The following is an 11,803-nucleotide window of genomic DNA, read 5'->3' as shown; positions in this document are numbered from 1 at the left end:
ATCAAATCATGCATATAAGAATTCGGAGAAGAACCAAATAATATTCATAGATAATCTTGTTCATAAATCCACAATTCAGCGGATCTCGGCAAAACACAACAAAAGAGTATTACATTGAATAGATCTCCAAGAACATCGAGGAGAACTTTGAATTGAGAATCTAAGAGAGAGAAGAAGCCACCTAGCTAATAACTATGGACCCAAAGGTCTGTGGTAAACTACATCCGCTTCATCGAAGAGGCAATGGTGTTGATGTAGAAGTAATCCGTGATCGATTGCCCCTCCGGCAGATCATTGGGAAAGGCCCCAAGATGGGATCTCACGGGTATAGAAGGTTGCGGTAGTGGAAAAGTGGTTTTGTTGCTCTCCCTGATGTTTCTAGTGTATAAGAGTATATATATAGATGAAGGAAGTATGTCCGTGGAGCTACGAGGGGCCCACGAGGGTGGGGGGCGCGCCTACCCCCCTGGGCGCGCCCTCCTGCTTCGTGGATGCCTCGTGATGTTTATGACTTCAACTCCAAGTCTTTTGGATCGCTTTCGGTCTAAGAAAGATCATCGCGAATGTTTCATTCCGTTTGGACTCCGTTTGGTATTCCTTTTCTGCAAAACTCTAAAATAGGCAAAAAAAAACAGAAACTGGCATCGGGCCTCCGGTTAATAGGTTAGTCCCAAAAATAATATAAAAGAGCATATTAAAGCCCATTAAACATCCAACACAGATAATATAATAGCATGGAACAATAAAAAATTATAGATACGTTGGAGACGTATCAAGCATCCTCAAGCTTAATTCCTGCTCGTCCTCGAGTAGGTAAATGATAAAAACAGAATTTTTTATGTGGAATGCTACCTAGCATATTTATCAATGTAATTTTTTTATGGGGCATGAATGTTCAGATCCGAAAGATTAAAGACAAAAGTTTAATATTGACATAAAAATAATAACACTTCAAGCATACTAACAAATCAATCATGTCTTCTCAAAATAACATGGCCAAAGAAATCTATCCCTACAAAGTCATATAGTCTGGTTATGCTCTATCTTCATCACACAAAGTATTTAATCGTGCACAACCCCAATGAAAAGCCAAGCAATTGTTTAATACTTTTGATGTTCTCAAACTTTTTCAATCTTCACGCAATACATGAGCGTGAGCCATGAACATCTCACTATAGGTGGAATAAAATGGTGGTTGTGGAGAAGACAAAAAGGAGAAGATAGTCTCACATCAACTAGGCATATCAACGGGCTATGGAGATGACCATCAATAGATATCAATGTGAGTGAGTAGGGATTGCCATGCAACGGATACACTAGAGCTATAAGTGTATCAAAGCTCAAAAGAAACTAAGTGGGTGTGCATCCAACTTGCTTGCTCACGAAGACATAGGGCATTTGAGGAAGCCCATCATTGGAATATACAAGCCAATTTCTATAATGAAAAATTCCCACCAGTATGAAAGTGACAACATAGGAGACACTCTATCACGAAGATCGTGGTGCTACTTTGAAGCACAGTGTGGTAAAAGGATAGTAGCATTGCCCCTTCTCTTTTTTTCTCTCATTTTTTATTTGGGGCTTTTCTCTTTTTTTATGGCCTCTTTTTTTTCTTTTTTTTATTTAGTCCAGAGTCTCATCCCGACTTGTGTGGGAATCATAGTCTCCATCATCCTTTCCTCACTGGGACAATGCTCTAATAATGAAGATCGTCGCACTTTTATTTACTTACAACTCAAGAATTGCAACTCAATACATAGAACAAATATGACTCTATGTGAATGCCTCCGGTGGTTTATCGGGATGTGCAATGATTCAAGAGTGACATGTATGAAAAATTATGAATGGTGGCTTTGCCACAAATACGATGTCAACTACATGATCATGCAAGGCAATATGACAATGATGTAGCATGTCATAACAAACGGAACGGTGAAGAATTGCATGGAAATATATATTGGAATGGCTATGGAAATGCCATAATAGGTAGGTATGGTGGCTGTTTTGAGGAAGGTATATGGTGGGTGTATGGTACCGGCAAAAGTTGCGTGGTACTAGAGAGGCAAGCAATGGTGGAAGGGTGAGAGTGCGTATAATCCATGGACTCAACATTAGTCATAAAGAACTCACATACTTATTGCAAAAAATTATTAGTTATCGAAATGAAGTACTACACGCATGCTCCTAGGGGGGTAGATTGGTAGGAAAAGACCCTCGCTCGTCCCCGACCGCCACTCATAAGGAAGACAATCAATAAATAAATCATGCTCCAACTTCATCACATAATGGTTCATCATACGTACATGCTACGGGAATCACAAGCTTAAACACAAGTATCTCTCAAATTCACAACTACTCTACTAGCATGACTCTTATATCACCATCTTAATATCTCAAAACAACCATAAAGAATCAAACTTCTCATAGTATTCAATGCACTTTATATGAAAGTTTTTATTATAACCATCTTGGATGCCCATCATATTAGGACTAATTTTATAACCATAGAAAATTACGATGTTATTTTCAAAGTCTCTCAAAATAATATAAGTGAAGAATGAGAGATCAATAATTTCTATAAAATAAAACCACCACCGTGCTCTAAAAATATATAAATGAAACACTAGAGCAATATTTTCTAGCTCACAAGATATAAGTGAAGCAGTATTCTAATAAATTCCGATTCATGTGCGTCTCTCCCAAAAGGTGTGTATAGCAGGGATTATTGTGGTAAACTAAAAAGCAAAGTCTCAAATCATAAAAGACGCTCCAAGCAAAACACATATCATGTGGTGAATAATAATATAGCCCCAAGTAAAGTTACCGATAGACGAAGACGAAAGAGGGGACGCCTTCCGGGGCATCCCCAAGCTTAGGCTTTCGGTTGTCCTTTAATTTTACCTTGGGGTGCCTTGGGCATCCCCAAGCTTAGGCTCTTGCCACTCCTTATTCCAAAATCCATCAAATCTTTACCCAAAAACTTGAAAACTTCACAACACAAAACTTCAACAGAAAATATCATGAGCTCCGTTAGTATAAGAAAATAAACCACCACTTTAAGGTACTGTAATGAACTCATTATTTATTTATATTGGTGTTAAACCTACTGTATTCCAACTTTTCTATGGTTCATACCCCCCGATACTACTCATAGATTCATCAAAATAAGCAAACAACACACGAAAAAACAGAATCTGTCAAAAACAGAACAGTCTGTAGCAATCTGTAACTTTCGGATACTTCTGTAACTCTAAAAATTCTGAAATAAATTGGTGGACGTTAGGAATTTGTCTATAAATCATCTACAAAAAGAATCAACCTAAAAGCACTCTTCTGGAAAAAAATGATAGCTATTCTCGTGAGCGCAAAAAAATCTGTTTTTTACAGCAAGATCGCAAAGACTTCACCCAAGTCTTCCCAAAAGGTTCTACTTGGCACAAACACTAAATAAAACATAAAACCACATCTAAAAATAAGCTAGATGAATTATTTATTACTAAACAGGAGCAAAAAGTAAAGAATACAAAATAAAATTGGGTTGCCTCCCAACAAGCGCTATCGTTTAACGCCCCTAGCTAGGCATTGATAATTCGATGATGCTCATATGAAATACAAGAATTGAAGCACAAAGAGAGCATCATAAAACACGTGACAATCACATATAAGTCTAAGATACTTCCTATGCATAGGCATCTTATAGGCAAACAAATTATCATAGCAGGCAAAAACTAACATATGCAAGGAAGCGGAAAGAGACAATAGCAATCTCAACATAACTGGAGGTAATTTAGTAACTTGAAAATTTCTACAACCATATTTTCCCCTCTCATAATAATTACATGTGGGATCATAACCAAATTCAACAAAATAGCTATCACATAAAATATTTTCAACACGATCCACATGCATGCGAAGTTGACACTCTTCCAAAATAGTGGGATTAACACTAACCAAAGTCATGACCTCTCCAAACCCACTTTTATCAAAAATTTCATAAGATTGAACATTCTCAGAATATGTGGGATCCAAAGTTGACACTCTTCCAAACCCACTTTCAATAATATTGTAAACACTATTCTAAATCTCATATCCATCATGGGGCTTAAATAAATTTTCAAGATCATAAGAAGAATCACCCCAATCATGATCATTGCAACAAATAGTAGACATAGCAAAACTAGCATACCCAAGATTAGGGTTTTGCATATAACTAGCACAATTGACATCAATAGAATTTATAACAAAATCATTGAAATCATGCTTTTTATTCAAAGATCTATCGTGAATCACGTCATAAAGTACTTCATCACAATTTTTAGATTCACAAATTTCAAGCAAAACCTCATAAAGATTATCTAGTGCACTCAACTCACTAGAAATAGGTTCATCATAATTGGATCTCTTAAAAATATTAGCAAGTGGATGAGGATCCATAAACTTTTAGCAAGCGAAGATGCAAGCAAAAAGAAGGCACATGGTAACACAAGCAAACAAAAGATCGAACGGAAGAGGGGCGAAGAAAATGCAAAGGTTCTCGAAAATCGTTTTAGAGGTGGGGGAGAGGAAAATGAGAGGTGGATGGAAAATAATGTAATGCGAGGGAGAAGATTTTATGATGGGTACTTGGTATGTCTTGACTTGGCATAGATCTCCCCGGCAACGGCGCCAGAAATCGGGAAGTTGACGGGAGATCAAATCTTGTCTTGACTTGGCGTAAGTCTCCATGACAGTAGCGCTAGAAATACTTCTTGATACCTCTTGAGCTTGTGTTGGTTTTTCCCTTGAAGAGGAAAGGGTGATGCAACAAAGTAGCGTAAGTATTTCCCTCAGTTTTGAGAACCAAGGTATCAATCTAGTAGGAGACAACGCACAAGTCACCTAGTACCTACACAAACAATCGAGAACCTTGCAACAAATGCACTAAAGGGGTTGTCAATCCCTTCACGGTCAGTTTCCAAAGTGATATCTAATAAAGATAGTAAAGTAAATATTTCTGGTATTTTGTTTGTATAGATTGGAAAGTAAAGATTGGAAAATAGTAAACAAGATGTGATATAATGGAAAAGAGATGTAATATAATAGGAAAGAGACCCGGGGCCATAGGTTTCACTAGTGGCTTCTCTCAAGATAGCATGTATTACGGTGGGTGAACAAATTACTTCCGAGCAATTGATAGAAAAGCGCATATTATGAAGATATCAAAGGCAATGATCATGAATATAGGCATCACGTCTGTGTCAAGTAGACCAAAATGATTCTACATCTACTACTATTACTCCACACATCAACTGCTATCCAGCATGCATCTAGAGTATTAAGTTCATAAGAACAGAGTAACACATTAAGCAAGATGACATGATGTAGAGGGATAAACTCAAGTAATATGATATAAACCCCTTATTTTTATCCTCGATGGCAACAATACAATACGTGCCTTGCTGCCCCTACTGTCACTGGGAAAGGACACTGCAAGATTGAAACAAAAGCTAAGCACTTCTCCCATTGCAAGAAAGATCAATCTAGTAGGCCAAACTAAACCGATAATTTGAAGAGACTTCCAAAGATATCAACTCATGCATATAAGAATTCAGAGAAGAACCAAATAATATTCATAGATAATATTGTTCGTAAATCCACAATTCATCGGATCTCGGCAAACACACCGCAAAAGAGTATTACATCAAATAGATGTCCAAGAACATCGAGGAGAACTTTGTATTGAGAATCAAAGAGAGAGAAGAAGCCCTCCGTGAGGTCTATGGTAAACTACTCATGCTTCACCGGAGAGGCAATGGTGTTGATGTAGAAGCCCTCCATGATCGATTCCCCCTCCGACAGATCGCCGGAGAAGGCCCCAAGAAGGGATCTCACGGGTACAGAAGGTTGCGCGGTGGAAAATGGTTTCGTGGCTCTCCCTGATGTTTCTAGGGTATAAGACTATATATAGGCGAAAGAAGTACGTCAGTGGAGCTACAAGGGGCCCACAAGGGTGGAGGGCGCTCCTACCCCCCTAGGCGCGCCCTTAGGCCTCGTGGAGGCCTCATGGCGTTTTTGACTTCAACTCCAAGTATTCTGGATTGCTTTCGGTCCAAGAAAGAGCATCGCGAAGGTTTTATTCCGTTTGTACTCCGTTTGGTATTCCTTTTCTGCAAAACTCTAAAATAGGCAAAAAAAAGCAGAAACTGGCACTAGGCCTCCGGTTAATAGGTTAGTCCCAAAAATAGAGCATATTAAAGCCCATTATACATCCAAAACAGATAATATAATAGCATGGAACAATAAAATATTATAGATACGTTGGAGACGTATCAAGCACTTTTTGGTATAATGTTTGGCATAGATGGGAAGTCAAAGGGTAATCCTAAGGCAAGAGTCGATCAGGAGGCGCTATGTCATAGACCGTTACCAAACATGCAACCACCAAAGGGAAAGAAGAACTGGACAAAACCAAAGGCATGGTTCAATCCTGGAAGGCCATCTATGAGGGAAATTATCTTGTGGGTGAAAATGCAGTTGATGTTCCCCGATGGGTATGCCGTGAATCTAAAGAGGGGAGCGAGTCTTGAAAAATCGAAGATATTTGGTCTCAAGAGTCATGATTGGCACATATGGATTGAGCGGGTAATGCTGGTGATGTTGCGTGGATTCATCCCTGAGGATGAATGACTAGTAGATTTCACTAGTGGCTTCTCTCGAGAAAAATAGAAAACGGTGGGAAAACAATTTTTGTTGGGCAATTAATAGAACTTCAAATAATCATGATGATATCCAGGCAATGATTATTATATAGGCATCACGTCCAAGATTAGTAGACCGACTCCTGCCTGCATCTACTACTATTACTCCACACGTCGACCGCTATCCTGCATGCATCTAGTGTATTAAGTTCATGGAAAAACGGAGTAATGCAATAAGATCGATGACATGATGTAGACATGATCTATTCTTGTAGAAATAGACCCCACCTTGTTATCCTTAATAGCAACGATACATACGTGTCGTTTCCCTTTCTGTCACTGGGATCAAGCACCGTAAGATCGAACCCATCATAAAGCACCTCTTCACATTGCAAGATAAATAGATCAAGTTGGCCAGACAAAACCAAATATCGGAGAAGAAATACGAGGCTATAATCAATCATGCATATAAGAGATCAAAGAAGACTCAAATAACTTTCATGGATAAAAACATAGATCTGATCATAAACTCAAAGTTCACCGGATCCCAACAAACACACCGCAAAAAGACTTACATAATATGGATCTCCAAGAGACCATTGTATTGACAATCAAGAGAGAGAGATAGGAAGCCATCTAGCTACTAACTACGGACCCGTAGGTCTATAAAGAACTACTCACGCATCATCAGAGAGGCACCAATGGACATGATGAACCCCTCTGTGATGGTGTCTAGATTAGATCTGGTGTTTATGGACTCTGCAGCAGCTGAAATTGATTTCCGTTGACTCCCCTAGGGTTTCTGGAATATTGGGGTATTTATAGAGCAAAGAGGCGGTGCGGGAGGCCAACGAGGACAGCACAACCCACCGGAGCGCGCTTGGGGCCCAGGCGCACCCTGGTGGGTTGTGCTCCCCTCGGAGCTCCCCTCAGGTGCGTTCCTGGCCAACTGGATGTCTTCTAGCCCAAAAAAATGCACAAAAAGATTTGCTGCATTTGGACTCCTTTTGGTATTGATTTCCTGCGTTGTAATAAATGTGCAGAAAACAACAACTAACACTAGGCACTATGTCAATAGGTTAGTACCAATAAGTGATATAAAATGACTATAAAATGATTGTAAAACATCCAAGAATGATAATATAATAGCAAGGAACAATCAAAAATTATAAATACGTTGAAGACGAATCATCATCCCCAAGCTTAATTTCTGCTCGTCCTCGAGTAGGTAAATGATAAAAACAGATTTTTTTGTGGATTTCTGCCTAACATGTTCATCACATTTTCTTTTCTTTATAGCATGGACATTTGGACTTTTATATGGTTCAAATCAATAGTATAGTTTTGACATGAAAACTTTAATACTCAAGCATACCAACAAGCAACCATGTCTTTCAAAATATCGACACTAAAGCAAGTTATCCCTAGCCCGTTATGCTCAACCATTGATCCATTCATGAAACACACTCGGATATTAGCTACACCCAATGCTCAAATACGATCATAGTGCCCCTTAGTTGGTGCTTTATAAGAGAAGACAGCGACTCAAGTTCAAAATAAAAATTGCATAAAGTAAAAGAAAGGCTCTTCGCAGAGGGGAGTAGGGATTTACAGAGGTGCCAGAGCTCAAAGCGAAAATTGAGAGATAAAAACATTTTGGGAGGCATACTTTTCGCACCAACGAAAAAGACTTAGAGCTCCCAACATTTTCCATGCTAGATACATCATAGGCGTCTACCAAACAAAAAATAAAGTTTATTCCTTTCTCCACCATTACTTTCACTTTCCATGGCTAAACGTATCCACAGGTGCCCTCCATACCAACACTTTTCAAAGTAGTTTATTATTTCACAACATAAAGTAAATTCATTTTTCATTTCGGGACTGGGCATCCCTAATACCTTTGTCGTACTCACGTGCAATGACAAGTGAACGAACATTCATCATGAGAATAACACATCTAGCATGGAAAATATTGTCCACCCCTCACCGCCTCGCGAGCGGTAGAGCACACAAAACAGAAATTTATTATGAAAATTAGAGATGGCACATGCAAATTTGCTTAGAACGGCATGGAAATGCCGTATATAGGTAGGTATAGTGGACTCATATGGCAAAACTGGTTTAAAAGGGTTTGGATGCACAAGTAGTGATCATACTTAGTGCAAAATGAAGGCTAGCAAAAAGATTGAGAAGCGACTAACCAAGTAACACCAAACAATGCACCACAAGTAGGATATAAATTTCATTGCATAACTATTGACTTTCGTGCTTGCATAGGGAATCACAAACCTTCACATCAATATTCTTACTAAAGCACAATTACTCATCAACATGACTCACATATCATATCATCATATCTCAAAACCATTACTAAGAATCAAGTTTATTTTGTCTAGTAATATTCATGAAAGTTTTTATTATATCCTCCTTGGATATCTATCACTTTGGAACCATTTTCATATCTTGCTTTTGATAAGCTCAAACAAATTTAAGTGAAGAACACGAGCATAAATTTTCTTTCTCTCAAAATTATCTAAGAGAAGCAAGAGAGAATTTCTTAAAAAAATACTAACTCCCAAATAAATCTAAGTGAAGCATGAGAGCATTTCTTCAAAAATAAAAAAGCACACCGTGCTCAAAAAAGATATAAGTGAACCACTAGAGCAATTCCAAGGCCCTAGAAATTTAAGTGAAGCATAGAAGCAAGCATAGCATAATTTTTGGCTCTCTCAAAAAGGTGTGTCCAGCAAGGATTCAACACTTAAAACACAAAGCAAAACAAGCAAAGACTCATATCATACAAGACTCTCCAAGCAAAACTCATAATATGTAACGAATAAAAATATAGCTCCAAGTAAAATACCGATGGTTGTTAGAAGAAAGAGGGGATGCCACTCGGAGGCATCCCCAAGATTAGTTGCTTGCTACTTCTTGAATATTATCTTGGGGTGCCTCGGGCATCCCCAAGCTTAGCCTTTTGCTAATCCTTATTCCTTCATCCATCATAAGATCACCCAAAACTTGAAAACTTCAATCACACAAAACTCAACAAAACCTCCGTGAGATCTGTTAGTATAAGAAAGCAAACCACTACTATAAGTATTGTTGCAAACCCAATCATATTTTATTTTGCATTATTTCTACTGCATTCCAACTTTTCTATGGCAAAAACTCATCAAATAAAATCATAGAATCATAAAAACAAGTGCACAACACAAAGAAAACACAAACTGTCAAAAACAGAACAGTCTATAGCAATCTGACTACTTCGAATACTTCTGTAACTCCAAAAATTCTGGAAAATTAGGAAAACGTGAATAGTTTGTTTATTAATCTTCTTCAAAAAGAATCAACTCAAAAACACTCATCTAATAAAAACTAAAAATAATTTCATGATCGCAAAAGTTTCTGTTTTTCGTCAAGATCAAATCAACTTTCACCCAAATCATCCCAAAGGCCTTGCTTGGCACAAACACTAATTTAAACCACAAAAACACATCCAACCAGAGGTAAATTTGGGTATTTTATTGAAAACAGCAAGAAAACCAAAATGGAAAAAGATACAAGTTGGGTTGCCTCCCAACAAGCGATATCATTTTACGCCCCTAGCTAGGCATAACGTGTAGGATCTAAGTTTTGTCATCTTTGGTTCTAGATCCATATGATGCCCTCATGATTGATTCATAAGGTGGTTGAATTCTTGTTCTAGGGAAGTGTTCCATACCCTTCCTTAGTGGAAATTGAAATTTAATATTGCCTTCTTTCATATCAATCACGACACCAATAGTACGTAAAAACAGTCTACCAAGAATAATTGGACAAGACGGATTGCAATCAATATCAAGAACAATAAAATATGTGGGCACATAATTCCTATTTGCAAGAATAAGAAAACCATTAATTCTTCCCATAGGCCTTTTAATAGTAGAATCCGCCAAGTGCAAATTTAAAGAGCATTCTTCAATATTGGTAAGACCAAGCACATCACATAAAGATTTCAGAATTGTAGAAACACTAGCACCCAATTCACATAAAGCAAAACACTCATAATTTTTAATCTTGACTTTAATAGTAGGTTCCCACTCATCATGCAATTTTCTAGGAATTTAAACTTCTAATTCCAACTTTTCTTCAAAAGCTTTCATCGTGGCATCAACAATATATTTATAGTAAAAGCTTTATTTTGGTCATAAGCATGGGGTGAATTTATCATGCATTGCAACAAAGAAATACAATCAAACAAAGATAAACTATCATGATTAAAGTCTTTGTAATCCAAAATAGTGGGCACGTCACTAGTTAAAGTATTGACCTCTTCAAACCCACTTTTATCAACTTTCTCAACAATATTTTCACCCGCTGAATCATAGGGACGCCTTCTAACTAAAGTTGACTCTGCTCCAGTCCCTTTTTCATCAATCTTAATTTTACTAAACAAAGAATAAATAGAAGAGACACCAATCACTTTAAGATCTTCATCACTTTTATGAAAGTAACCACCAAAAAATGCTCTTTCCAAAAATTCTCTTTTAGCTCTAAGCATATAGTGGTTCTTTTCTTACTTTCATCCATAGAAATATAAAGAGATTTAACTGATTCTTCAACTTTAGGCACAAAAAATTTCATATTGAGAGTTTTTACATCATGAGAAATTCTATCAATACTTCTAGACAAATCATCAACCTTATTCAACTTTTTGTCTATCAAAGCATCGAAAGCTTTTTGAGTATTGGTAAATTCTTTAATATTGTTTTCAAGTTCAGAGGTGTTTCTATTATTATTACAACTAGGATTACCATAGGAATTACCATAATTATGAGAGGAATTACTAGGAAAAAGCCTAGGATTAAAATTACCTCTATAAGCATTGTTATTGAAATTGTTTCGTGAGATAAAATTCACATCTATGGCATCACAATTTTGCAAAATCAAAGTAGACAAAGGCACATCATTAAAATCAATAGGAGCACTTTTATTAGCAACCAACTTCATAAGAGCATCATCTTTTTCACTCAAAGAATTTATTTCTTCTACCAAATTGACTTTTTTACTAGTAGGAGCTCTTTCGGTATGCCATTATGAGTAATTTGCCATAATATTGTCTAGCAATTTAGTAGCTTCAC

This window comes from Triticum aestivum, chromosome 7B (genome assembly GCF_018294505.1).
Source record: "Triticum aestivum cultivar Chinese Spring chromosome 7B, IWGSC CS RefSeq v2.1, whole genome shotgun sequence".
NCBI lineage: Eukaryota > Viridiplantae > Streptophyta > Magnoliopsida > Poales > Poaceae > Triticum > Triticum aestivum.
This window is presented reverse-complemented; position numbering follows the sequence as displayed.